The following is a 27,500-nucleotide window of genomic DNA, read 5'->3' on the forward strand; positions in this document are numbered from 1 at the left end:
TAGCAGTGAGGATATGCTGACCATGGTCTCAGACATAGCTAGGCAGCCTGGCCACTCACTCCTCTCTTGATATCATTCTTTTTGATCATAGACGTGGGGCTAACATTCAACTGTAGCCTTCTAGGACCAAGAAGCCTATAACAAACATGATGATCAGGGTATGAATGGAGGTTCCACGAGTGCAAGTAAAGCCACTGCAAGAATTAAGAAATGGCTCGCAAATGCCAAGAAGACATATGTACAAAGAACATGTCTGAACGCTTATTGGTGAAGGGGTTGTACTGATATCAAATTTATACACTGAGTTGTTAATACACTGAGATGTTAAACTTACATGGGAGCAACTAACTTTGTATGTTTTAATCTAGAAATCTCAGTCTGTACTGTATCTTAGGCCGTTGAATCAGGAGGATGGTGATGGAATACAAACTATTTAATCCCTTTTCATTCCTCTCAGACAAATCCATAAGAAAACACAACATTTGTTCATTATTCAATATAATGTTCCTATCCTCAGCTTCCACTTCTGGTCCAAAGCCACACCATACAGATTTATTTTGTCACTCTGCAAGGTGAGAGCTGGCCTAAAGTACAACTGTCTTGGGAGTTTTCTGCCCAAGAGAAGAATGGGGTGGAACTCTTGTGACAATGTCGGTGATGAGTTAGGTCTCTGTGGCATTCTCAGGGTCTCTTCCACTTTCCAGAGAGCCCACTGGTAAGCTGGACAGGAGCTGGGCAGGAGCCTTCAGAGCAGATGAGTTAGTGGTGCAACTGTTCAAAGAAGAATTTGCCCTTTTTTCACTACTGGCTCCAGAATTACTTTGTTTATCCACAGTCACATCAGTTAGAAGCATGGCTTAAAGCAAATTGTCCGCCTCTGGAGCTGCATTCCTTCCCTGTGAAGAGCACTCTAGAAAAATGGCAAGTTCCCTAGGACACAAAGCCTTTGCCTGACGGTTCAAACTTTTATTTATACAAGAGAGCTGGAGATGAATGCCAGAGAATCCAATACCCTACTACTTCTCCTGACAGCTACAGCTTAGCAAGACGAGAGCTCATGTTGCACCTGTCTTGCTCTTCCTAGTTAAAAAATATTTCTTCCTCTTTCCCCCCAAAGGCTGTCAAGATATTGGGGAAAAATAAAGAAAAAAGATTCAGATGTCACCAAGAAAACAGTTATATCTGTCTATTGGAGACTACTTTGTGCTATTTTATTTTGTATGATTTCCAGGTTTTGCAGCTACATGGGATGGGAAACCATTTCAGTGCCACTGGGCTAAATATGTACTTAGCTGATGAGCAAGAAAAATGAAGAATAATTATCGTTATGCGTCAGCTGAGATTTAGAGACCATACCCTCCCATACCTTGGAGTACCATGTGGTGCTAACATGCCAGCAGGCCAAGCTGGGCTGATAACTCCTTCCAAAGTAGAGTCAGTGGATGTCTGCTTGGTTCTTACCACACTTCTCTGCTGATTAGTGTGGAGACTGCTCAGCAGATCAGGATTTTTGTGGAATCATAGAATGATTAAGGTTGGAAAAGACCTTTAAGATCATCTAGTTCAATTGTTGATCCATCCCCACCATGCCCACTAAACCATGTCTCTCAGTGCCACATCTAAACCTTTCTTGAACACCTCCAGGGATGGTGACTCCACCACCTCCCTGGGTAGTTTGTTCCAATGCATTACCACTCTTTCTGAGAAGAAATTTTTCCTAACTTCCAACCTGAACATCCCCAAGCACAACTGAAGGCCACTACCTCTAGTCCTATCACCTGGGAGAAGAGGCCTACCCCCACCTCACTGCAGTGTCTTTTCAGAGAGTTGTAGAGAGCAATAAGGTCTCCTCTGAGCCTCCTCTTCTCGAGACTAAACAATCCCAGTTCCCTCAGCTGCTCCTTGTAAGACTTGTGCTCCAGACCTTTCACAGCTTCATTACCCCTCTTAGGACACACTCCAGGGTTTCAATGTCTTTCTTGTAGTGAGTGGCCCAAAACTAAGAACAGTATGCAAGATGCAGCCTCACCAGTGATAAGTACAATTCAGGATGTTTCATCAAGTGAACTGTCCAGAGTTGGAGACTCCTGTGTCCTTTCCTGGAAGGCTACCTTGTAGCCTGGGCTCTGTTCTCTTAACTGGGCAACTGGGAATCATAGCAAAGTGGTGTGCTGAACCAAATCCCACACCTCTAGCACTGTCACTTTTCTCTGCATGACGTCAGCAGCATGTTGTAATGCTGTCTTACAAGGGACCAGCGTGCATGGGCTCTGAAATCAATAGAGAATGAGCAAACCTTGAAAGATGCTGCTGCGCAGCAATGCTGGGAAGCTCCCAGCCCCGTGCCTGAATTCCCTCATCTGTCTCCTCGTTCTGGCATTGGGTTGGCACAGTCTGTGTGCGTCTCCTGAGCACTACCTAACATGGGAGATCTCAGCACAGGGGACCTCCCCTGTGAGCAAAGCAGAGCTCTGATGCTCAGAGGCTTGTTGATATACACTCAGCATGCACCGAACGCTGCCCTGACCACCCGCATGCGGCTGACAGCTTGTGGCAATGGGGACGAGGTGAGCTCATGCAAAGCCTCTGCAGATACAAAGCCAGCATGCAAGCACATTTATGGCAACTGTGAATTTGCTCCCCTTCTTCTTTGTTCTTTTCTCACAAGGCTTCATTCTGCCGTCACTGAAATTGCTGGGCATTTTGCCACTGGCTGAGGTAGGAGCATGGTTTTCTTTGAAGAGGCATAGTCTCCACTCATGGCAAGATAAATGGGTGCAGAAGAATGAATCCAGAAAGCACAAGTAGCCCTAATTCCTTCTACTCCTTCTGCCTGTTCACAGTCATCTGCTTTTCTCAGGGCTTAGTTAAGAGGATATTAGTTTCTCCCTCTTGGAATTGGTCCCTTTGGGAAGGACATGACATTGCATGGACTGGTCTGAAGACATGACTTGTGTCATTGCCATTGTGAACATTAGGTCCACTACATCTTAGCTAGGGAGTGCTGGGTAGCACTGTAGGTTCCCTGTGATAGCCTACTTAGATGTCTATGCTGGTGCAATCTTTCTGCAGCCTGCTCCAGTCATCCCTGAGCTCAATGCCCAGTGACCTGTTGCTGTGCCTACTTGCCAAGTCACTAGGAGGAAAATCCCACGAAGACCATGCTGTTTTCATTCCCCACTGAGGTTTCAGTCTTTTCCACAAATAAGCTTTTCAATATTGCTGATTATCTCTCTTTTTTTTTTTTTCTTTTCCACAGATTATCTCTGTAATGAATTGCCAACTCTCAAAACCCATTCAGGCTGGTTGGAAGCCCAGGGCATGGATCAGCCGTGAAGTACTGAGAGAACTGACTGTGGATGAGGTAATATTTTTCATCAAGAACTCAGTCTTCCAGATACAGTTCTTGGGTGAAGGATACTGTATATAGGCACAGCAGGACATGGAGGACATCTTAGTTGTCTTCTCTTTGATTGTATAATGTGGGCTGTTCAAGATGGACACCAATCAATCCATGCTGAGTAGGTTACGGAGAACCAGAAATGTCTCCAGGTCTTTATAATCTGCCAGAACATCAGGTCTGCCTCTTCTTCATTCAATTTGGACATCTTGGAATCAAGAATCATTGTATGATTCTACGATTTTGTGATTCACACATAGTTCACTGGCCCTTCCATGCAGCTGTTTGCTGTGTCCATCTGTCCCCTCCGCTATGGACAGTGGCCCTGTGGAAAGTTGACAGAACTCAGCAAATGGAAAACTAGTGGATAGACCAGAAGGAGAATCTCACCCATCCTTACAACTTTATATCTTGTGCTGGGGTAACAAGGAGCTGATCTGAACTTCTGGACTGACTGGTCTCAATGAGGGTATTCCTTATTGACTCATGGGCAGTGGATGACTAGAAAAGGTGTCATTGCTACATCAGAAACAGTTCATATGGAAGAGATGAAGGGAGCCCTGGTCAGGATTCAAACCTACATATAGTCAGGAAAAAGGCATGTCCACATTTTTCTTTTTTTCTGGAGAAATTATGATATTCACGTATGCATACAAACTATGTTACGTTTTGAAGTTCTTCTCTTTCTCAGATGCTGTCTGTTTTGTTCAGAAGGACTTTTTCGTGGTTGACACCTAAGCCAGTGGAGCATGAAGGAATCCAGGGCACTGAGGTGTAAGCCTGGGAATGGTCGATTCTTGTAGCTGCAGGTTAGCATCAGCACTGCTGCTGATCTTATTAGCAGTGCTAGCACACAGGGCACACCTGCCCCTAGATGTGCATGTGAAGAAAGGCCACTTTCTGTAAACATCATACATTTGTACCATAATTAAGTTCCAGTTTTGTCCATGTTTGAAATCTGAATGCAAATAATTTTGAAATTCTCAGCAACTCTCTTTGGACTTAATTGCTAGCTTCCATTAGATTGACTGAAGCGTCTGTTCCAGGGTATTTTTTCTGGCTAAAAATCATTACGTGAAAAATTGAAAGTTCTTGTCTAAACCCCAAGTTTGACAGAAAATGGCTGATTCCATTCAAATGAATAGTTTCCCACAAACAATTGTTACTAGCTCTAAAATATTGCCAAATACTTTCCCCAGACTGGAAGGCACGTATGAAAAAACTGAAAGGAAGGCTGAGAATGCAATTCAGTTACACATTTCAGGATTCTAGTCTCCTCTTCTGTTTTCAATTTCTCCCCTATGGCATGGAGGTTTTTTTGATTGTAGAAATTATTGGATATGATTTTTCATCTGGTTGTAGTAAATATTTCTGTTAGCAACAGTTTCATGTCTGGTTAACTTTTTGTAGGATGCACAGATTACACAGCAATGTCTTTGATCTTTGATGAGATTAATGCCATTCAGAAGATGAGGTGGGCAATTAAAATTAACCCTCATGAAATATTTCTAAGAATTTGCTCAATGTGTCCTCTTTACCCCAGGTTTCTTGCCAGAAACTTCATCTGTTGGCATCCTTAATATAAACTCAGTAGGAGGGTAGACATGGCAGAGGCAGATTCATTTTTCCTTTGCAGATATTTGAATAATTAGAGGTGGAATTTATTTATTTTTTAATCTTTGCCTATCTCTCTAGTGTTGGCACCTCAGATTTAACCAAGTCAGCTCACATTTCGGAGTCAGGCAGCTGGGAAAAATGTGGAAGTGAAAGCAATCCATATTTCACTGGAAAAATCACATTGTTAAATGCCAAGAGGGGCTGACCGAAAGGACTGAGAAAGAGGCAAATGCCAGGAATTGGCCCTGACACAAACTTATTTATAGTAAGACCAAGTAGGGTGAAGTCTAGTCCGCTGGGTTCACCTCTCAGGATCAGGCCCTGGGTCTCCTGGGATTCGATTTCTCAGAGAACCATGGGGTGGCAGATGGGAAAGATTTGTTAGGTCATCCTGTCCACATGCCCCGGCAGGAGCAGAAAGGGACTGTCTCTTTGCTTCACTCTCAAGTGCCTTGTGTACATTTAAACAACTCCAGCCATAAGATTGTTATTGCAAGAAAATTCCACTGCCTCCATGTACAATTGCAAAGACACTTTTTTAAAAGCTCTTGACATTTGTTTGTTAATTTTGTCCGAAGCACATCATGAAGGAGAAAAGCAAACGTATCTAATGTGGCCTTGGGCAGTTCCATCTAGTTGATGGCTGAAAAACGGAAAACAGAACTAGAGCACTTCTCATAATGAAATGGGTTTTGCGTGGACTTCCTACAGAGCAGAGTAAATATTTTTGGTTATCCTACCTTCACGTTTCTTTACCTCAGCATGCTTGGATTTATATATACTTAAACCTAAAGTGAATTCCCAATGTCAGTAATGCTTCATTTTGTTTACCCATGAACTGCTGATGTTCTTTGAACCTTGAAGTTGAAAGATGAAGTTGAAACAACTGGGCTGAAGATATTTTAAATCTGTGTTTTTATCTCCTGTTTCCAGGCTATCTGAGTCACGAGATACTTTCATTAGATATCAGGATATATAATGCGCACTTGACCTTAGCTTGGGTAGGAAGGTTGCATAGTTGTCCATGTAAAATCAAGGATAAGCATATGAAAGGCCTACTGTTGCAACTGGAATTATTCAGATTATTGTCCTTTTTTTTCTAAATTAAAAAGGCCATGGGAAAGTACTATTTCAGCAAACGTGACATTCTTTGAAATAAATGTGGGCTTAAAGTAGTTTAGTTGAGTACGCAAGTTAAACTTCAGTGAAACCTGGCCAGGATTATGGTCCAGGAACTCAGGCCATTTTCAAGCCATTGGTGAGATCACACAGTGATTAACCCCAGGAGCAAGGGAACTTGGGTGCTGCCTGAGGCAATGCGCTGCAGCTGGGATCAATGTCTGCTTTGCTGCTACTGGCTGTGGAGCTGACAAAATGCCAACTCCACTGGGTGTGCACCATGTTTAGAAATATTCCACTTCCCAGGAAAAAAGCATGCAACTTTAGTATCTTTGATTAGTGTGAAATACAAATGAAAGTCGTATCCCTGGAGCTGAACCGCTGCATCATCCGCATCATCCAGGTGTTCATGAGCTGCTACAGAACCTTCCTTTCCATGCTTGTGAAAAAATGCTGAACAATTATTTCTAAGCATTGCTTTCAAGAAAAAATTATAGAATCTAAATCAAGTCTTTCCTTCTGTGCAAGAAACTGAATTCTGTGCCAAAAAACCTGAATTTACCATAGCCCATGTTATCTGGCCAATATTCATAGGTTTAAAAGAGAATTTTCCATACTCATTGGATTTTTTTTTTCAGAAATACCTAACATCTTAAAAGTCTCAGCTACAATATGCATGAGATAATCTGTTTAGATACGATCAAGAGAAGGAGCTTAAAGGATGGACTCAGATTTAGTGTCTAACTGTTGGGTGCCTGCAGTGAAGTGAAATGGATTTTGCTCATGCTGTTACTGAAGCAGCAATATTCAGGACATTTTTTACAGAGCTGTCTTCCTTTTTATCAGAAAATGGCAATCTACTGAAAGAGAAATGAGGAGAGCAGCTTTGAGCAAGGAGGGCAAGCAGGGAGATGGGACTTTCTTGGAGAGAGGCCAGCAGAGAGCAGATCTGCAGGTGGGAACTGCTGTGAAGGATAAGTTATGGTGGCTTTTTTGTAAGTAAACAAGAACATTAACAAGGTTCTTGGCTGTAAAACTGACTTCTTGTCCCATAAGGAACAGTCCTACAAGACCGTACAATATGAGTAATGCTCAAGCCAGAAGGGGACCAGCTGCAATAACAGCTCATTGACACTGGCCACCTATGACAGTAAATCCACCAGTGTCAATTAATTCCTTGCTACCTTGAGCTTAACAGTAATGATCTTGGCACATCAGTACTAGTAAGCTCTCCTTACATCCAAAATGAGGTGTCTGCATGCAAGTTGCCTGGTGGGAAAAGCATGGTAATAACACCTAATTTTTGTGCTGTGGAGTCATTTAGGAGGGTTCTAGCCATCCCTGGCCAAAGTCATGTCAAGAGGTGTGCCAATAGTTTACCTGTATAAGAGACGACATTTCAGTGTGATGCACAGCCAAGAGTGCTGGCATAGAGGCAATGACTGATGGGCTCAGGATAAGAGCAGGATCATAGAATCATAGAATCATTAATGTTGGAAGAGACCTTTAAAATCATCTAGTTCAATAGTTGACCCGTCATAACCATGTCTACTAAACCATGTCCCTAAGTGCCACATCTACACATTTCCTGAAAATCTCCAGGAACAGTGACTCCATCACTGCCCTGGGCATCCTCACCACTCTTTCTGAGAAGAAATATTTCCTAATATCCAACCTGAACCTACCCTGCCACAACTTGAGGCCATTACCTCTCATCTTAATCAGATCTTCTTCGCTGATGTCCTGTTGGTTTCATGAACATCTGCAAATGAGAGTGCCTTTATAGTTATTCAGTGATGGATGAAAACCAGCATTATGTGGTTTGAGTGTCTAGGGATTATTTGGATGGGGAATTACAACAGCAACTTGCTCCCATTTCAGATTGGGATGGACCTTGTCATGAACACCCAATTGCTCTCTGCCTAGAAGAGGACCTTAAAGAAGAGCAGAACAGCATTTCAATTAAATAGTAAGTAAGTTACAGCACACTAGTCTCTTCACCCAATGTATTATTATTATTATTAGGAGCTCCTCCTGACAGATAGCCTGGTTGTTCAATATAATTTTCCCCCTGTTTGCTGTAGGTTCCCATAAGCATGGAGACCATCTCACAAAAACTGGCCCTTCTTGTTATTTTTATCCAGGAGCAGCTAACGGTAAAAGTGACAACAGAATGGATGGGGGAAGTGGGCCAGAGCGTGAAAAATCCGGTCGTAAAAAGCCAGAGTGTTTGCAATAAAATATCTATACATAAAGGGAGAAGAGGGAGGGGGAAGCAGTGCTGGACACAAAGCAGAGCAATAAGCTGTGAAAAGTGACGTCTGGTCCAGACAGAGAAAGTGTAAATCCAGCTGTCAGTGCAATAATATCCCTCAGCACCTTGTATTCATTTCCCTCAGGGGAGCTTACGCCCACGCCGGTGGCTGATGTGGGACAGAAGCTGGATCCTGAGGGTTGCTGAAGTGCAGGAGGGTGAGGAGACATTCTTGGAGCCTCCCAGGGTCGTCAGCAGATCTGGCAAAATCCTGGCTATGTCTGCAAGGGAGGGCTTTTCCTCTTTGGTGTTGCAGAAGAGGGGCTGCTGCAGGGATTTGCTTTTGGAAAGATGGTCTGGGCTGCAGCAGGACTCAGGAGATAGAACTGTAGAATCATTAAGATTGGAAAAGGCCACTAAGATCATCTAGTCCAACTGTCAACCCATCACCACCATGCCCACTAAACCATCCCCGCCTACCAGGGATGGTGACTCTGCCACTTTCTTGTGCAACCTCAGAGCTGGCAAAAGCAGGTCATGAAGAGAATGTTAAGGCAGAGAAATCCCCACTGGGTTGACCCAGTGCACTCCACTTCTATAGACTGATGAGGACTCAAGAGGACACGTTGGAAATTAGGTTCTGTCAGAGGTATCAAAATGGGAGTGAAAGCTTCTGGGACAAAACAACGGACTTCAGGGTTTGCACTGGGGACAAGGCAAAGGAGGAATAGTTTTTATAGTGTCTGTGCCATTGCTATCTGTGTTTGGGCTCTGTAGGCTGGTGTGTGTGGCCAAGTGGGGTGAGATTCATAGAATCATAGAATATCCCGAGTTGGAAGGGACCCATAAGGATCCTTAAGATCCATAACAACTCCTGGGTTGGACTTGTCTGGAGAGAAGGAAAGCTGAAATTCAAAAGAGAGTGGACCATGTTCAATTTACTGCTATATCTCATGTAGTTGCAGTGCTTTAGAGCATCCACTAGCAGTACTGCCCTGCAGTGCCAATAGTCTCTCTGGCTCAGCCATGCTCAGGTACCCAAGCAATGTGCAACATGACCTCTGGGCAGATGAGACAGCCAGAAAACCATCCTGGATATCAACATGTAGGCCAAAATAAATATGATGAGTGCAGAGTGTGCATCAGCCTTCATCCTAGATGTGGTCATTACCACAAGTCTCTTGCTGTGCACTCTCTTCAGCTTTACCAGAGCATTCACCATGTTTCCCAGCTTACAGTATCCACATTAGATGCTGGCAAAGTATCGTAGAAACACAGAGGACATTAGATAAAGAAAGAAGATACTGCTCAGAATGAGGAATTGTAACCTGCTGCTGCAGGACATTTCTGAGTGCATGAATGAGCCACTCCATGCACACTTGCTTGGTGGCTTTTGGCAGCACAGAAAATACGTTAACACCAACACAATTTCCAAATCAAGGGCTGGGAGGTTTGTGCTTATGGAAATAGTACGTAGAGTTTCATGTTTGAAGTGGTCCTGGCTGCACCTGCTTACTCAACGAGTGTACGGCTCAATGTGGATCTCCATGCTACAAGGTCTTGTGAATGCAGAAAATGGTTCCCATGGCAGAACAAAACCATGGAAGGAGAATACAGTGCATTTTATCAGTGGGAAATACAGCTCTTCTGACTGAAGTAGGAATATTTTGTAGAGGTTTTACTGCAGTTCATCCCTATTTGTACTCGCTTTACTAGGTAAGTGCTGGTTCTGGCGGGGGACAGCAGATTGACAGAGCCAGACCTCAGGCTGTCCTCTGTAGAAGAGACCCCCTGGCAGACCCCTGTGAGGCTGATGGATAGGCTGCAGCTGATTAACTGAAGGAGGAAGTCTAACATGAATCTTGCTGGGAAGTTAACACTTCCAGCTAAGGTTCATTGACTTTTTGCTTTTAACACATGACAAGGGCCAGGTGGTCAGTTTTACCTTGGAACACAGGTAAATTGCATTATCACAAGGAAAAACAAAGCCTTGACACCTAGAGCTGCAGAGAACATCTTCATCGCATCCTCTTCACACTGCCCTGCTACTGCTCAGAGGAAAGCACAGCCTTTAGCAGAGACGTGATATTTTGGTTTCAGGGCACAATAAATCCCATGCCTCTCATCCCAGTTCTGCAGGGGATCCACAGTAATCAACCCAGCAGAGAAAAGGCTAAGATCACCTGTTCTCTATGGGCTGCCACCACCCCAGGAACCACAAAACTTCCCAGCCTCATCGGTATCATTTGGAGGCAACATTTCTCTCTATTTACCTTCTGTGACTCAGCCAGCTGGTGTAAATCCTTCGGAGCAGGAGCAGATCTCATCTCTAGATGTCATTTCCAGCCTCTGAGCTGTTTGCTGGGGATTGCTAACAATTACTCTTGTGAAATAGGATATCGTAAGGGGCAGGAACTGGGGGAGGAAAAGCTCTTCAGTGTTACGTCAGGATCTGATACTGATCTGTGATACAGCCATCCATCTTCTGAGCAGCTGGGATCAGTCCATCTGATGGGTATTAGAACAGTTTATTTAGCGACCTACAGGGAAAGGAACTTTAAAATGTAATGTGATGGTGGCAGTTCCTTTAGGAACAGATAGAGTGGTCTCATGGGAAGGGCTATGGGCTGCCAAATAGCTGCCCCTATTGTGCTGAGTATGTGTGATTTTTTTTTTTTCTGCTGGAGAGAGAATGGTTTTGCATTTGTTTTCGGTTGGCTTGCACTATCACAGTTTAGTTGATATATTGTATACCTTTCCCCAGATATTCAAAGGTCAAATATCTGATGAATTCCAAGAAATGAGCATTGTTTATGCTAAATAAAGTCCATGCTGTACTGAAAAGCTCCCAGGCTAGCTGTTTTGCTGCTGAAATCAGTTCTAAAGGGAGAGGAAAAGACTCAAGAATGGGGGAGAAGAGAGCAGTAGGAATAGCTCAGCACTGGAGGGGCGTCCATTGGCTTACTCCTTGACTGACCCCCATGTCTGGCTGCTGTTGAAGTGTCTGAACATATCCATCAGGACATCTGCATTGCCCATGTCGACACAGTACTGCAGAGAAGGTCCTATGAGAGTCAGTCTGGATACTAGGAAAAAGTTATTCTCAGAAAGAGCGGTGAGGCATTGTAACAGGCTGCCCGGTGAGGTGGTGGAGTCACTGTCCATGGAGGTGTTCAGGAAAAGGGTAGATGTTACACTGAGGGACGTGGTTAGCAGGCATGGTGGTGATGGGTTGATGGCTGGACTAGATGATCTTAGTGGTCTTTTCCAGCCTTAATGATTCTATTATTAAAAAGGACAAAGAGAAACGGGGAAACTCCTCTGTGCACTTTCAGCAAGTCTGAAGAGCTTTGCCACGACCCTTTGCAATGCAAGGGGAGCTCTTGAGGGCATGCTGGAAACTATTGTCCTATTGTGTCTAGAAAAGACAAACAGGGCCAGGTCATTGGCAAGGGTAAATCTCCAGGGCCTCATGGAAACATAGGAAGCTAGACTGATTTACAGCAGCCGAAAATCTGCCCTCCATGTCCTGTGAAATAAGAGATTATCTCATTAACCCCCAGACTTTCCTTGCCACACTGGGCAATAAAAAACTCTGTCAGTGCATCTTGGTGCATCTGCTGCTTTTTCCAGTGGAGCAGATGTTTGGAGACTGCCTGAGTGAAACACAGATGCTTACAGCAACATGCTTGAAGCCAGATTGCTGTGCTAAGTTGTCCTATTGAAATTCTCCAGGGTTTTGAAGAAATTCTTTGTGAACCCATTCATAATGTTGGCCTCCATGACACCCTGTGACAAGTCCCACAGGTTTATTGCATACATCGCGTAGATGAAAAAATATTTTCTTTTATTGGAATCAACCCCTTTTCCTTACTTTCTGCTGAGTACAGATTGGGTTCTAGCATGATCAGCAGTCAGAAATAATTTCTTTTTTTTTCCATGCATGCTATGCTTTGCTCTGGCTGATCTCAAATTTAGAGATCTTCACCTCTGAAACGGCAGTGTTTCTGCAGTGTAAAGCACACATTGCATTGGGATCTGAATGTGGATGTGTGCCAGATGAAATGCATGTTGTTTTCTCATTTATTGTCTTTCAAAAGTCAAATGATTCTCACATGTTTTTTGTGTTTTTCTCAGACAATCTGTTTTTCCAAGGACTAAACACATAAGAAGCTTCAACAAAAAAGGTGTTTTTGCCAGTAATTGCTCAAGTGGCCTTAAGATGAACTCGTTCCTTTTAGCTTTCTGACCACTTTGGACTAAATAGCAGGTGTTTCTGCCATATAACAAGAGGAAATCAATATTTTGCCATAAACTCATGCCCAAAAGGACTTCACATCTCTGAGCTTCATGACTGTACTCCTTAGGAAAGAACTATGGACAACTCTGAAGGCAATATGAGATGTCAGCTTTGGTCTACTCCTAACCATCAAGCCTTTTCCAAAGAGGGATGTTTCTTCTTGATGGGTTGATGGTTGGACTAGATGATCTCAGTGTCTTTCCAATCCTAATGATTCTTTGATTCTGCATGTGAGCTATTGAGGAAAGCATGGAATGACAACCTTTCATAGGAATTTGGAGCACAAAGGTTTGATGCAGGAACACCGTTGGACAAGATACAACTGTTGACAGGAGTTCTGACCAAGACCATGATGAACAGCAGATCTATGCGTTGGGGGTGATCCGAGTAACTGTTCACACATGTCAGAATATTTTATTTCCAAAACTCTGAAAAATTTATTCAAGACAAAGACTGGCTTTGTCTGCCATCTGAGGCTGTTTAGGCTGAACTGGAGAGATTGAGAAACAGTATCTTAAGAAGGAAGGAAGTTATGTGGAACACAGATGGGAAAATTGTGTTTTAACCACTGAAATTTTTAAGTCTATACCAGTTACTTCTGTTTGTTTTAGCCTATCTTTATCCAATGAATAAACAACACTTGGAGGAAGGAAGTCTTCAGTAAGGATTCAAACTCTTTTCATTGCTCTGAAGAATTTAGAGACTGCAATAAAAACGCTTTTGACTCCAGAAGATGTTTTTCATCAAAGCTAAGGAAGGCCAATTCTAACTCTCTGAATCAAATAAAGACAAACATAATAAAATCACCAAACACAAAGCTTTCATGCCATGTTTCTGCATCAGAAATATGTTTTCTGGGTACAAAATGAAAACTCAGATCCTTTCCCAAAAAGAAGGAAAATCTTCCATGTCTCTGTTGAGGTGAATATTAGTACATTTGTCTAGAACTGACTGAAATGCTTTCTGATGACTATTTTTTTTTCCATCAATAGATGCTGATTTATTGAAAACTGAGCCTTTCCACTGGAATATAACAATTTCAATGAAACTTTAGTTGAGAAAAGTTTCTGAGGTCCCACAGTGAATTTGTGGTCAAAATTGGAGAGGAAGGGAGTTTGTATGCAACTGTATTTGAGTATGAAGAATATGGAAATCCCATAGGAGAGGGAAGTACAAATCTCTGCTTCAGTAAACACTGGCTTTTGCAAAATGCAGCAATTCAACACAGATATGACCCAGCAATGCATCCTTGTACTAACCACATACTGGACTCTATTAGCAAGGATGTAGCCAGCAGGTCAAGGCAACTGATTATTCACCTCTATTCTGAGCTTGAGAGGCTGATGCTGGAGTACTGTATCAAGTTTTGGGATCTTCCAGAACAGATGGCACCAGTAAACTGGTGCAGAGGCCAACAAGATGTTTGTGAGGCTGGAGCCTGCATGTGGAGCTGCTGAGGGAGCTGGGATGGCTTCAAAGATGTGATGAAAGGAGGATTTAACCACTCACTTCCCCTGCCTAAAAAGGACTTAGAAAAAGATGGAGCCAAACTCTTCTCAAAGGTGCAAGAGGCAACATGCCCAAATATCATCAATAGATTTTCCAACTAGAAATGCTGGAAACATTTCCTCTGAGAGTGGCTGAGCTCTGAGATAGATTTCCAGACAGCCTGCAGAATCTCCAGGCTTAGGATCTTCAACGTTTGACCAGACAAGGCTCTGAGTAACCTGCACAGCACAGCCTTTGAGCAGGGTAGGTATACTTCTGCAATAGTGGGGGTAAATGTTGTGGTTGAAAGTTGTGTGGTTGTGTTGTATGAAAACAAAAGAGAGATGTAGACCGTCAGAGAGATGTAAGTGACTTGTCTACAAACTGTCCAAGCAACGAGAATCATAGGATCAATAATTAAGGTTGGAAAAGCCCACTAAGATCATCTAGCCCAGCCATCAACCATCAAATTGTATCTGCTCCACTCTTTCTGATTTTCCATGAAAAACACAGCTTCTTTTGTTTTTCATCTTTTCTTTTCAGTCAGAATTTATTCAACACTTCTGAGAACAAAGAAACCATTTCATTACTCAACACAGGAGTAGGCATGACCTCCAAGCCACCTGCATCTAGCCCTCTGTGGTCCTTTCCTCATCTCTTCCCCGAGTCAGACGGTGCTCATTCCAAGGATTAGCACCTCCTGCAAACAGCCAGACTGGCTGGAGGGATCAGCAGAGTCATTAAGCACATCACTTCTAAATTCCTTGAGGTTTTCTGGAAGAGAAAGGTGGATGAATTCCGAGTGTGCTCTGTCACCGATTTATGTAGCTTGATTCCATAACTGCTAAACAATGAGTGATCGGGGTTTGTTTGACAGCCTGGTTTAAACCTTTGCACATGTTAGTGTTAGCACATATTTTCTTTCTGATGCAGAATTCTCCTGGGATCAGGCTGTTGCTTGCAGGGGCAAATGAGGGATTAAAATGTCTGCTAGCTACAAGCAGAGCTTTTAACCCACCAGGCTACAAGAGCAGGTGGTTATTACTGTTGTGGGAAGTGCCAGTAGACATGTCCCAGCAGGGCCAGATTGGTTTCTTCAACCCAGCCACCTCCACCCAGAGCCATCCTTCATCTTGGGTAGAAGGAAGGCCAGGCTCCTCTCTGACCAGATAAATCACATTCCCAGTGTTGCTGAGGCAGAAATAATAACCTCAAAATGCTGGGCAGTGAAGGATCAGGCTGGGAAGTTGAGTATTTCAGCGTAAATCATAGAATCATTGAATCATTTGAGTTGGAAGGGATCCTTCAAAGGTCATCCAGTCCAACTCCCCTGCGATGAACAGGGACACCTACACCTACATCAGGTTGCTCAGAGTCCTGTCCAACCTTGGTTTTGAATGTCTCCAGGGACATGGCCTCCATATTACATATAGAATGCAACCTATGTATCTCCAGTGTGATAAATGGGCCAGCCCCATCTTGCTGGTTGCTGCTTTTCAGGGCAGCACTTCAGAGGTATGTACAGAGAAAGTTATAATTTCTCAGCTATCATCTCAACAAACCTGTTTTGTGCCCAGCTTTGCTCATCACGCTGCCTATGTATGTCTAGGAGGTGTTCCTACATGTACTCCACAGCCCATTCCATCGATCTAAGCCAATGCATGGACAGGGCTCATGGGGTGAACTCTCCCTTCCACCCACTGCATCAGGACAAGCTCTTTGGGTTGCATGGCTATTGATTTCACGTGGCCAGAAGTAAGCTGCAATGTACAAGATACAGCTTGTCAACCTGCCAGCACTTCCTGTTCAGGAACAAGCTCTGTAAATTCAACTGCTGTTTACTAAGCAGCTCCCTGACAGGTTCTGGGAGCACTGGGGATGTACATCAGGGTAATGGAAATGTTCATGGCAGGCAGATCGTGGTGGCTGCGGCTCCATTCCCAGAGATGGGCTCGTAGGAGCTCCAAAAGACTCAAAGACAACAACATTAGTTTTACATCACTAGAAGATTGGTACCACAGCATGTGGGGGGCAAAAAACAGAGACCAGGGGCCTGTGCAATCTGATTTTATCAATTTTCCATTAATGTGAGGAATATTTAGATTGGGTATAAGAGAAAACTTTTTTTACAGTGAAGGTAGTGAAGCAGTGGAACAGGCTGCCCAGAGAGGTGGTAGATGCCCCATCCATGGAGACATTCAAGATCATGCTGGACAGGGCTCTGAGCAGCCTGATGTAGTTGTAGGTGTCCCTGTTCATTGCAAGGGAGTTAGACTAAATGACCTTTAAGGGTCCCTTCCAACTCAAATGATTCTATGATTTTGTGATCTACCAGGCTAAAGGGCAGGACAGTATTTTGTTGGCTCCTGAGCCCTGATCTTGCTCCTGGCATCTTCCAAGGCCACACTGTTCTGAGCCCTTATATCCAACTGTGCTTTTCATCTATAAAATGTTCCTTCTTCCAGACAAATCAAAGGTCCTCCCCTCCCTTCTCATCTCCTCTTCTTCCCTCTTCTCTCAGTTCTCCCAGGATATTAGGAAAATCAAGCATATAGTGCTCAAGAAGATCCACCTCAGTGTGGACCATCACACTGGGACATTTGCACGGCTCAGGCATCAGAAACTAGCACAAAAAAACCAAAACAAAACAAAAAAACAAAACAAAACAAAAAAACAATGCAGGAACGCTACAGAGCTTGCCTCTGCAGTTCCTTAAGAAATGAAGCTGGAGACGGGCTGGCACCGCCACCTGCTGTAAGTTTCCATGAATTAACCGACTCTGAGCAGCTCCCGAATGACGCACTTGCCTTCGATTTTACAGCTGATCAGAGCAATGCTGGTATTGATTCTTCTAGCCCAGCAGTGCCGATCTGAATGACTCAAGGATACATAACTCCAGTCCTCAGCATATTCCAACTTGATTTCCTCTTCAAAAACACTCAGAACATCAAATTCCAAGATGCTAAGTGCAGGGAAAGTGATTGGTAATGGAGGCCAGACCCTTGTCTTTTATGAATGTTTGAATCTATGGGGTTAGTAAAATTTGGGTAGCAGTTGTCTTGAAGATGGCTGCTAGGTATGCTGAGTGCCACTCTGGAAAAGGGTCATTTCTTACATACGATGGGAAAAGGCAACAGAAGTCCCTTTCTAAGACTTAATGGACAAATTTTAATTTTCCTCAATTTCCTCAATGCTTTCATCTGCTTCTTGTCTCGCTAAAGGAGGGAGCTGTCTTAGCTGTGTTTACAGGCGACCACTCCGTGTGTCATGGCACTAAGTTAAAAGCAGATGTCTGGCACTAAACAAACCCAAACCAGGATACTTCATTTGAGTTTTCAGGGAATAAAAAGCAAATCAAACAAACAAACACACACAAAAAATAGAATTACTTGAACAAAACCACAGCTTCTTCTCATAGTAAAACTTGATTTTGCAAAGCTTGCCCTTCCTGTTGAGCAATTGTTCCTACAGACAATTCCCACAGACATGTCTGAAAGGCAGGGAGTCATGAGCTGGTATCTCCTGGGTTGTATGTTGTCAATTAGTTCAAGCCAATTAAGCAGTTACTGGGTGTTACTAAACTGGAGTTAATTTCAATAAACTGAAAGCATTTGAGGCATTTGGCATCAAAAAGTAAACCTGAAGGATTCCACTTGTGTTTCCCAAATCAAGTATTTCCCTTTCTCCCTTGAGGTTTTTGAGAAAAGGGTAAATGTGGGACTGAGGGACATGGTTTAGTGGGTCATGGTGGTAATGCGTTGAAGGTTGGATCTTAGTCGTTTTTTCCAACCCTAATGATTCGGTGATTATATGATTCTCCATTCCTTTTCTTAAACCTTTTCTGATACTGGCCTTGCAATGATGAAAAAACCTCATTGCTTTCCCAGTCAGTGACATGTAGTCAGAGCTCACCATAAAGACAAAAGCCCTAACCTGCATCCTTTCTGGAAAAACAAATCCAACTGTCCAGATTGTTCCAGCAGAGGTGCACAAACAGATGATATTTGATAGGGAAACCAGTGTCTCAAAGTTGGGCATCCATCTGAACACTGCTATGGGACATGGTTCCTCTACCCCCTCTACCCTAGGAGTCCCCTTCCCTGGTGTGGCATCCCTTCCAAGCAAGAGTGGGAAGAACTGATGGGTTGATGGTTGGACTACATCATCGTAGTAGTCTTTTCCAACCTTACTGTTTCTATGATTCTATGAATTAAAGCCAATACTTGAAATGAGACTATCTGAAGTCATAAAATGCAAGGCACTCTATGGGATAAGTGTCACTCAAGCTGTACCCAAGTTTCTGGGACACACAGAGAATAATCCAATTACCTAAACGTCTTGTACATTTTGAGATACTTTGGGATACATTAAAGATATGGAGGGGAGGCCAGGGTCTGAACACACAAAGCTGGTTGCCAGCTAATATGTTATTTCTGTGTCCCAGTTGGACGAGACCTTTCATTTTCTTCCAGGTGCTCTATGACCTTTGAGTTCAGCTCTCAAACTGAAGGAGCCTGCATGTTGTCAGAGTTTTTCTTTCAGCTCCCTTTCTCCTCTGGCTTTCTGGCTTGCTTTGTTTCCCAGAGCCCTGCAACCCAGAGACCAAAGGCAACAGAGCCAATTCCTACTCTCCTTTTCACAAATCACTCATGTTATATTTGATTGAGTTATGAGCCTAACTGGCCTAAAATCGTGACAGGGGTCTTCAGTCGGTCATGTGAACCAGTCCCACAAGATCCCAAACACCCTCATCTTCCTTATGGCCAGCTGCAAAGTTATTCCACAGATTCATGTGAAATTGAGTGCACAGTATCAGAAGTCAAAGACCCTCCAAATTAAATAGCTTGTCACTGAAAAAATCTGTTATTGCACGTTGGACTGAGCAAACCTGATCTCAAAAAGGATCCTTTGCCATTCTGTAAGGCACTGGGCAGCAATGTCTGTTGAATGCCATGGCAAGGATTTGAATGCTTCTGAAGGATTTGAGCTGGTCAATATGGGATTGAGTATAGGAACTTGTGTTTGGTCTCAATGTATTAATTTACAAAGGGGATTCCCTAGGGAAAAAGCAGGGAGGATTTAGAAGATATCAGGTCGCTAAATATATTCCAGCTCAAAGCTGACAACAGCTAGAGCCACATATGATATGCCTCTGGAATCCTAGCAGGGTTGATTTATCTTGGTGTTAGGCCTAATACACTTAAAAGCCCTTTATAAATAACCCAGGACCTTTTGCACTTGCTGTCCTACAGACTTGCTTTGTTTATTTGACTGGTTGAGCTGGACCTGTCATTTTTAATGAAAATAAACTCTTTGTCAGAGACCTTTTCCTTTCGGGACCTTCAGAAAGACACACAGAGCAATTCTCTGCTCTCCCTTGCTTCCCAGCAGCCCCACTAGTTCTCATCTTTTTAGCTTTGAAAGGCGAAGTGGTTTGGGGAAAGGTTAACTGGGCCTGTATGGGTTATGTTTCTTCTGGCCCAAAGAACTTGCCTCCAAAGCTGAACCACGAGGCTTTATATTTTGGGCCTGTTTTCATGGGGTCTGTGCCCAACACAATGGTAGAGCCAAGAAGTCCGCTCTAAAGGACAACAAGGCATCCGCAGTGGGGTGTGGATAAAAGACACATGTCACTGTCTTGACCATGGTTTTGAAAGTGTGTAGGACGGTGAAACCCATCTGTCCCCTTCTTGCCTTGTCTTCTACCAGCTATATTGGGCTGCTGAGAGCCACTATGACCTGAGCAGTCGCTGCAAGATGGGGAGAGGATAAAGAAACAGGGGACAGCAGCTTTAGGCTGCAAAAGCAGGGAAGGAGGAGTGGAGGGCTGCCTCCTGCCCTTCCTAGCCTGGTCATCATATCTTACCCTATCTGGCCACTGGGAACCACTCCACCTCAGTCTGGGATCACCATGGCAGAAGTGACTGGAGGTTGATGCCATGTGAAGTGTCCTCATATGGTGAAGCTCCTCAAGGGGCAAGCTGAATAGGAAAGATGCTAGCCCTGATGGTGCATCCATTAGTGGTGGGAAATGGATCTTATCACAGAATTATAGAATTGCTCAGGTTGGAAAGGACCTTCAAGATCATCAAGTCCAACCGCAACCTAACCATACTGCTCTAACAACCCACTGCTAAATCATGTCCCCGAGCACCACATCCAAATGGTTTTTAAACACATTCAGGGATGGTGAATTATTGTCCTGACCTGCAAATGTAGGACTACTAGGCATAGCCAAAAGTTTTTTTGCCTTTATCTGCAGGAGCTCTGTTTTCCCAACTCTGCATGCTACTGATTTGGTGTATGAGTGCACTAGTGAAAGGAAGTTGACAGCTTTACTTTCTATACGCTGATGCTTGCTTCCAAAGGTTCATCTGAACTTCCCTCAGTACCCAGAATGACTTAGCTACAGTGATAACAAAGGTAGATGTGCAGGTGTGTCTGCAGCCTGATACAGCTCTAGCTGTGCCAGCCCAAGACCACAGTGCAATCTTAGACACGAGATGGATTAGGGTCAGGTTGTGTGCTCTACAGCCTTGGAGGTTTTCAGGTAAGTTCCAGTTTGTATGAACTGCTTCATTTTCTGTTATACAAAAGCATCATATGCTTTGCTTAGCTCTGGCTCCAGCATTTCTCTATTTTAATAGATCATTTGGAACGGCAGAGGGAGTGCAAGAGCAAGGAAAAAGAAGTGAACACACTGAACTTGAGATTAGTCCCCCAGGTGAACACAAATCTGCACGGAACAAAAGCCAAGCTGCTGCCCTTCATGCATGGAGATGGATTCAACAGTATGGTCAGTGGGCAAACACTCCTTATGCTGCTTGTGTTCAGCTGGCATCAGGTAACCAGAAGGCTTCGGTGAGCTGAAAATTATCTGGGTTAGCCCCCTGTACTGGTGTCCTGGAGAAAGTCCTGAAGATGCTGCTTCATGCTGCATTTGAAAAACAGTGCACAGATCAAATAGCAGCCACAGGTGACATGTCAGAACATCTCCTTCTCTTTCACTTTCAACCCTTGGGCTGGAAACACAGCTACTTCCAGCTCTGAGGCAGGAGGGCAGGAAATCCTGGCTATCCTTTCATCTCCTGCTAGAGATCCCGTGGCTGGAGGATGCCACAGGAGGGGCCTTAATCCCAGATTCTGGCACACCACAAGTTGTCTCTGTCCTGTATTTTTGTCCCACTCAATGAGCACGCTCTGACTCAGGCTATGTCCTACTGACAGGTGTCGTGCAAACCATGTTGTTCCCCTCCCCACCTCAGTCAGACCAGTGAGTTTCTTCTGTAGGATCTGCAGGGTCTTGGGCTGTACTGTTTTGAAGCAGACTGTGATCCTCACTGTTTTACTTCCCAGACATCTCAGCCTTCCTGACCCTGAGAGTACTGACCACCTAATTTCCAGGAGTGGGGTGGGAAACTTTGTTCAAACAATAGGACCCAGAGCAGGGGGTGAAGGGCAGCAGCAGTGAATGACCATCATACTATCATTGCATCATAGAATCATTAAGGTTGGAAAACACCACTAAGACCATGTAGTCCAACTGCTGACCCACCCCCACCATGCCCACTAAACCATCTACATGTTTCTTAAACACCTCCAGGAATGGTGACTCCATCATCTCCCTGGGCAGCCTGTTTCAATACCTCACCACACTTTTTGAGAAGAAATGCTTCCTAATATCCAACCTGAACGTACCCTGGCACAACTTGAGGCCATTACCTCTCATTCTGTCACTAGTTACCTGGGAGAAGAGGCCAACCTCCACCATCTGTTGTAGAGGGAAGACTCAGCATCCTCTCTCTAGTAAGCTCTAGATCCACATACATTATCTAAATAAGCAGTGTCTAGGAGCAGACTTTAGCTCTGGAATTTGACTATCCACCCTGGTAAATTCTTAGGGCGTGTCCTGAATAGTTCTGGACTGGGGCACACAGCACAGTCTCCTGGCATAGACTGGGATTTAGCAAGAGCTGTAGCTCAGATGTTCCCTCCTTATTTCGGAAAAAAGTGAGTTCTGTGGTGTGAACAAGGATGGTAAAGCATCCTTTCCTGGGATAGGGAAGGATATGTTAGAACCCCTTTTTCTTGGGTAGAAAATAGGAAAAATCTTGCAGAAGAAAGCCAGTGCCTGCTGGAGGACTAGATTAGGCACAAGAAGATCCATGCACAGCTGACGGCTTTCTCCAAATCTGAATACTGTGTGTTTCGAATAGCAGATGAGAAGGACTGACATCCCTGGGGAATGGCGTACAGCCTTAGCATCACCTCCATCCAGGAGTGGACAAATCATCTCTTCTTTCCAGTGAAGAGCGGCCACATGTGAATTGCTGGAAGTAAACCAGAGGAAGAACAATTCTCAGTGAGCTCCTCAGCATCCTCCTCCAACCATCATTCCATCACTGCACTGTTGGTCTGAGAGGACATCAGCTCGTCTCCTACAAAGGATCTGGACAACAGTTCTTTGGCTACATCTTTCCTAATAAATTAAACAGTGCTAGGAGTTGCCTGGGTGGAGAATGGGTTGTTCAGGTGTTAAAAGTTGCAGAATTGCAGAATCATAAGGGTTGCAAAGGAACTCTGGAGATCATCTAGTCCAAGCCCTCTTGACTCAGCAACTCCATACCCTTCCAAGCACATTTCCAAAAAGTGCACAGGCTTGACAGAGTTCCCAATGGCCAAAGGGAGATATTAACAGTATGGACATAAGTTATTTTGCATTAGTAGGTCCAATGACAGAGTCCAGCTATTCCAGACATGCTTGATTTACTCAGCACACATACCTTGGAGACACAGCTTGGCCTTCAGCAGCGACTGTGTGATCCACAGACTGGGCACCTAGTTCTCTGTTGAGTATGTCCTGGTATCTTTATGTATTTCCAGGTGGGCAAGTGGACACCCAATGGGATGTAGCCCACCAAGCTCATGTTTCAGATCTTGAACTCTTTGAAAGAAATCACCATTCCTCATTTCTCATCTGAAACACCAGCTAGCCTACAGGCTGAGGCAGGCCTAAGTTTTGCTTAATTAAAGGCATCAGCATAGCTTACTTGCAACTGCTCTACCACCCTCACTTGAGGATGAAGTTGTCTTGTGGAAAAGTGACCGTGCCAGCCACCTGCTGAGGTAATCTGCATATTCACTCACAAAAGGGACTTCTGAGTTTCTCAGCAATCTTTCTTCCACTGTTAGATATGAGAAAATCAACCGGTTGCCTTGCAGCAAGATAGGTACCCCCAAAATTCAAATAAAAAAAGATACGAACCCTCCAAGCTCTGAGTCCAGATTGAAAGTCTTTCATACAGATCACATAGAAATCAATATTGCCACACACAGACACAAAAAAGGTAAAAACGTGTAAAATCACCTTGTCAGTTACTATTTCACCACTTAAGAGAGAACAAGGTGATGAAGAACATTGTGCTAACTAGCAATATGACTTAATGACACTTATTTTGGCAATGACATGGACATGCTATCTTTGTAATCCAAAAAATCCAAGGTCCTCAAATTCATAAAACTGCATGAGTTTACAGTTTAGTGCCACCTAGGCGAAGGAGATTTAAGCACTGTCAAGTGAGACCCTTGGCCTATAAGTGTTAGCTTAGTTCAGGAAAATAGGGAATGCAAATCTGATGAATCCAATGAGTAATCGGTGCAGCAGACAAGACACCCAACCTTTTCTACTGTTCAGCCATAGAGAACAGACTTGAAACAGCTATTCAGCTCTTTGTAGTCTCTTCCCTAATCCAGTATCAGTCCAATAAGCAACCACATCAGATTGCTACCTGTAAGCACACGGCATTATTACCCATTTGGCTTGCACTGAATAAAGCAAAGAATGCTTCCCAAGAGCATTCAGATTATGTGATTAAAATACAGACCAAAATTCACATCTGCTTGCCTCACTTCTGTGTCCCAGAACCACGGTGTTGGAAGGTTTGGTCAACAACACTGTTGTTATCCACCCAAGCCTGGAAAGGCAGGAAATCTGGAGGACTCTGTGTTGAGATAGTTCCATGTCATCCCAGTGTCTGTGGCTCTGCAACATACAGCCATGGCCCATTCCTGACATCTTCAAGCCATAAGAGTCCTGGATCTACTTAAGACTCAGCAGCCAAGAGCCAGGGAGTTTGCAGTCATATCACAGAATTACAGAATCACTAAAGTTGGAAAAGACCTCCAAGATCATTCAGTCCAACCCTCCACCTACCACCTATATTTCCCCACCAAACCATGTCTCTCTGTACCACATCAACAGGGTTCTTGAACACCTCCAGGGACGGTGATTCAACCACCTCCCTAGGCAGCCAGTTCCAGCATATGGCCACTATTTTGGAGAAGAAATTTTTTTCTAATATTCAACCTGAACCTCCCCTGGTGCAACTTGAGGTCGTTCCTTCTAGTCCTACCTAGTTTAGTTATGTGGGAGAAGAGGCCAAACCTCACCTCACCACAACCTCCTTTCAGGGAGTTGTGAAGATCTGTAAGGTCTCCCCTGAGCCTCTTCTACAGACTGAACAATCCCAGTTCTTTCAGCCACTCCTCATAAGACTTGTGCTCCAGACCCCTCACCAGCTTCACTGACCTTCCCTGAACACGCTCCAGGGCCTCAATGCCTTTCTTGTAGTGAGAGGCCCAAAACTGAACACGGTACTTGAGGTGCGGCCTCAGCAGAACTGAGTACTGAGGCATAATCACCTCCCTGCTCCTAATGGCAACACTATTTCTGATACAAGCCAAGATGCCGTTGGCCTTCTTGGCTACCCAGACAACTGTTGACAACATCCCCAGGTCCATTTCTTCTATGCATCTTCCATGCCATTCTGCCCCAAGTCTGTAGCATTGCCTGGGGTGGCCAAAGTGAAGGACCCAGCACTTGGTCTTGTTGAACCTCATCCCACTGGCCTCAGCCCAGCAATCCAGCCTGCCGAGATCCCTGTGTAGGGCCTTCCTACCCTCAAGCAGATCGGCACTACCTCCTCAGCCTGCTGTCATCTGCAAACTTACTGAGGGTGCACTTAGTCCCCTTGTCCAGGTCATCAATAAAGACAGTGAACAGGACAGGCCCCAATACCAACCCCTGGAGAGCACCACTTGTGACAGATCACCAGCTGGATTTACCTCCATGAGAGCCAGACACCATACATACCATGCACCAGACTGCAACTGGCATTGAGGTGCACTTGCAGAAGAGTAAACTGAAGAAATATTTTATCTCATACTAGCAGAAAAAAAAATTTGCAATGTGTGTTTTGTTCTTGCAGGTGGGTTGGGCTGGGTCTGTGGTGCAGGAGCAGGGCAAACCTTGTGTTGTTGTTCCTCCCACTCCAAGGGATGGACCTGTTTTACAGCTCTCACATTTCATGACAGCACAAGATGATGACAGGTCTCATCTGTGATTGATTAGTGTGTTTAATTAGCCTACAATTAATTCTATCAGTTTTCTTTAAAAAGAAACTAATGTAGGAGAGCTGTTAACTTTGATGATGTGCTTTCCACTCACTTGGACCACCTCGGAGATGATGAGGTTGGCCTTTTGCATATATTGTACGATCTGCCCAAAGACAATCCACACCAACTAGAGCTACAAAAGCCTGCTCCCAGGTGTTTTTGGTGCATGCAGTGTGCAGTCCTGTCCTTGCAGGGTGTGACGGTACCTTTGTGGTTCCTGAAGAGGGCATTGATGCACCATGCATGGCTGGGGGAAGGACATGCTGGATGGGCAGTTTTCCCACCTAAACCTTATGCTGCAGATCTACTGCTATCCCCCAACACAGTTAAGTGGCAGTTTCTGCCCAAAATCATGAATTGGGCTACTCCAAAGGAGGAGAAACTATTTGCTGGCAGATCAGCAGCTGAGTCAGGGCTACAGCTCAAATATCCAGGCTTCACCAGCTCTGTATCCATATCATCAACTGCTGCCTCCTGCTCCAGCTAATGATGATTTTTGCCTCTTCAGGTTGCTGGCAGGATCTGAAATGCCTCCACAAGCTGCCAGTCCAGTCTCCAAATGGAGCAAGGCATCACTGTGAAACCATGTCCCATGGGTTTCACTGTGCTGCATAGTTTCATGTGAGGTCATAGAATCATATCATATGATGATTGATGGTTGGACTAGGTGATCTTGTAGGTCTTTTCCAACCTAGCTAATTCTATGATTCTATGATATAATACCTTAGGTTGGAAGGGACCTTCAAGATCATCTAGTTCCAACCCTCCTGCCATAGGCAGGGCTGCCACCCACCAGATCAGGCTGTCCAGGGCCCTCTCCAATCTGGCCTTGAACACCTCCAGGGATGAGGCATCCACAGCTTCTCTGGGCAGCCTGCGCCAGTGCCTCATCACCCACTGAGTAAAAAATTTCCTCCTCTAACCTAAATCTCCCCTCCTTTAGTTTAAAGCCATTCCCCCTTGTCCTATCACTGTCAGACCATTTAAAAAGTCAGTTCCCTTCCTGTTTATATGCTCCCTTCAAGTACTGGAAAGCCACAGTGAGGACTCCCTGGCACCTTCTCTTCTCCAGGCTGAACAAACCCAACTCCATCAGCCTTTCTTTGTAGGAGAGGTGATCCAGCTCTCCAATCACCTTCATGGCCCTCCTCTGGACCCACTCCAACAGCTCCACATCCTTCCTGTACCTGGGGCCCAGGCCTGGATGCAGTACTCCAGATGAGGCCTCACAAGGGCAGAACAGAGGGGGACAATCACCTCTTTCTCCCTGCTGGCCACTTCTCTTCTGATGCAGCCCAGGATACTGTTGTCCTACTGTTGGTCATCCTCCTTTTATCCGAGCTTCACTACTCATCTCACTCCAAGCTCATACCCTCCGGCTGCATTTCCTACATTCTCTCTCATTTTTTATTTTTTCCTGCAATAAAGACAGGTGCAATGGTACCACAAACCAAACTTCTTTCCAAGACTGCAGGAAGAAACTCCCTGGTGAGGTGCACACTTTGCTTATGGGTGAGAAATGGCCGTGAGCCCCCTTATTCCTCGGTGGCAGTGAATTCATAGCAGGGGACAGCAGCAGGGCTGGGCTCTGTTTAAGCAGCTTATGGAGGTCTGCAGAGCAGATGCTGGTCTTCATCACTCCTGAAGATGGTGGTCCCCAAAGCCATGCCAATCCCAGTGATGTTTTATAGTCTCCCAAAAGCTCTGATCACAGAATTGGGTTGCAAACCACCAGGGAAGGTTTAGCAAACCCAGCAAGGAAGCGTTTGGCACAACAAACTGCTTCTACACCACACCCCAGCTTTTTTCCTTGTTTTCCTAAAGAAGAAAGATTTATGTGAATCATCCCGGGCAGTTTCAACTCAAAT

The 27,500-nt window shown here is 44.4% G+C and overlaps 1 long non-coding RNA gene across 1 annotated transcript in view; it reads left to right on the forward strand.

Annotated features, from left to right (window-relative positions):
* Positions 1–23,777, forward strand: part of LOC110394424 — a 41,663-nt gene extending 17,886 nt beyond the window's left edge. Inside the window, exons 2-5 of the long non-coding RNA XR_002435614.1 lie at positions 3,260–3,364; positions 8,018–8,105; positions 12,528–14,442; positions 20,826–23,777. This is a non-coding gene — a long non-coding RNA (uncharacterized LOC110394424). The remainder of the gene's footprint in view (positions 1–3,259; positions 3,365–8,017; positions 8,106–12,527; positions 14,443–20,825) is intronic.

Source organism: Numida meleagris, chromosome 2 (genome assembly GCF_002078875.1).
Source record: "Numida meleagris isolate 19003 breed g44 Domestic line chromosome 2, NumMel1.0, whole genome shotgun sequence".
In the NCBI taxonomy this organism is placed as follows: domain Eukaryota; kingdom Metazoa; phylum Chordata; class Aves; order Galliformes; family Numididae; genus Numida; species Numida meleagris.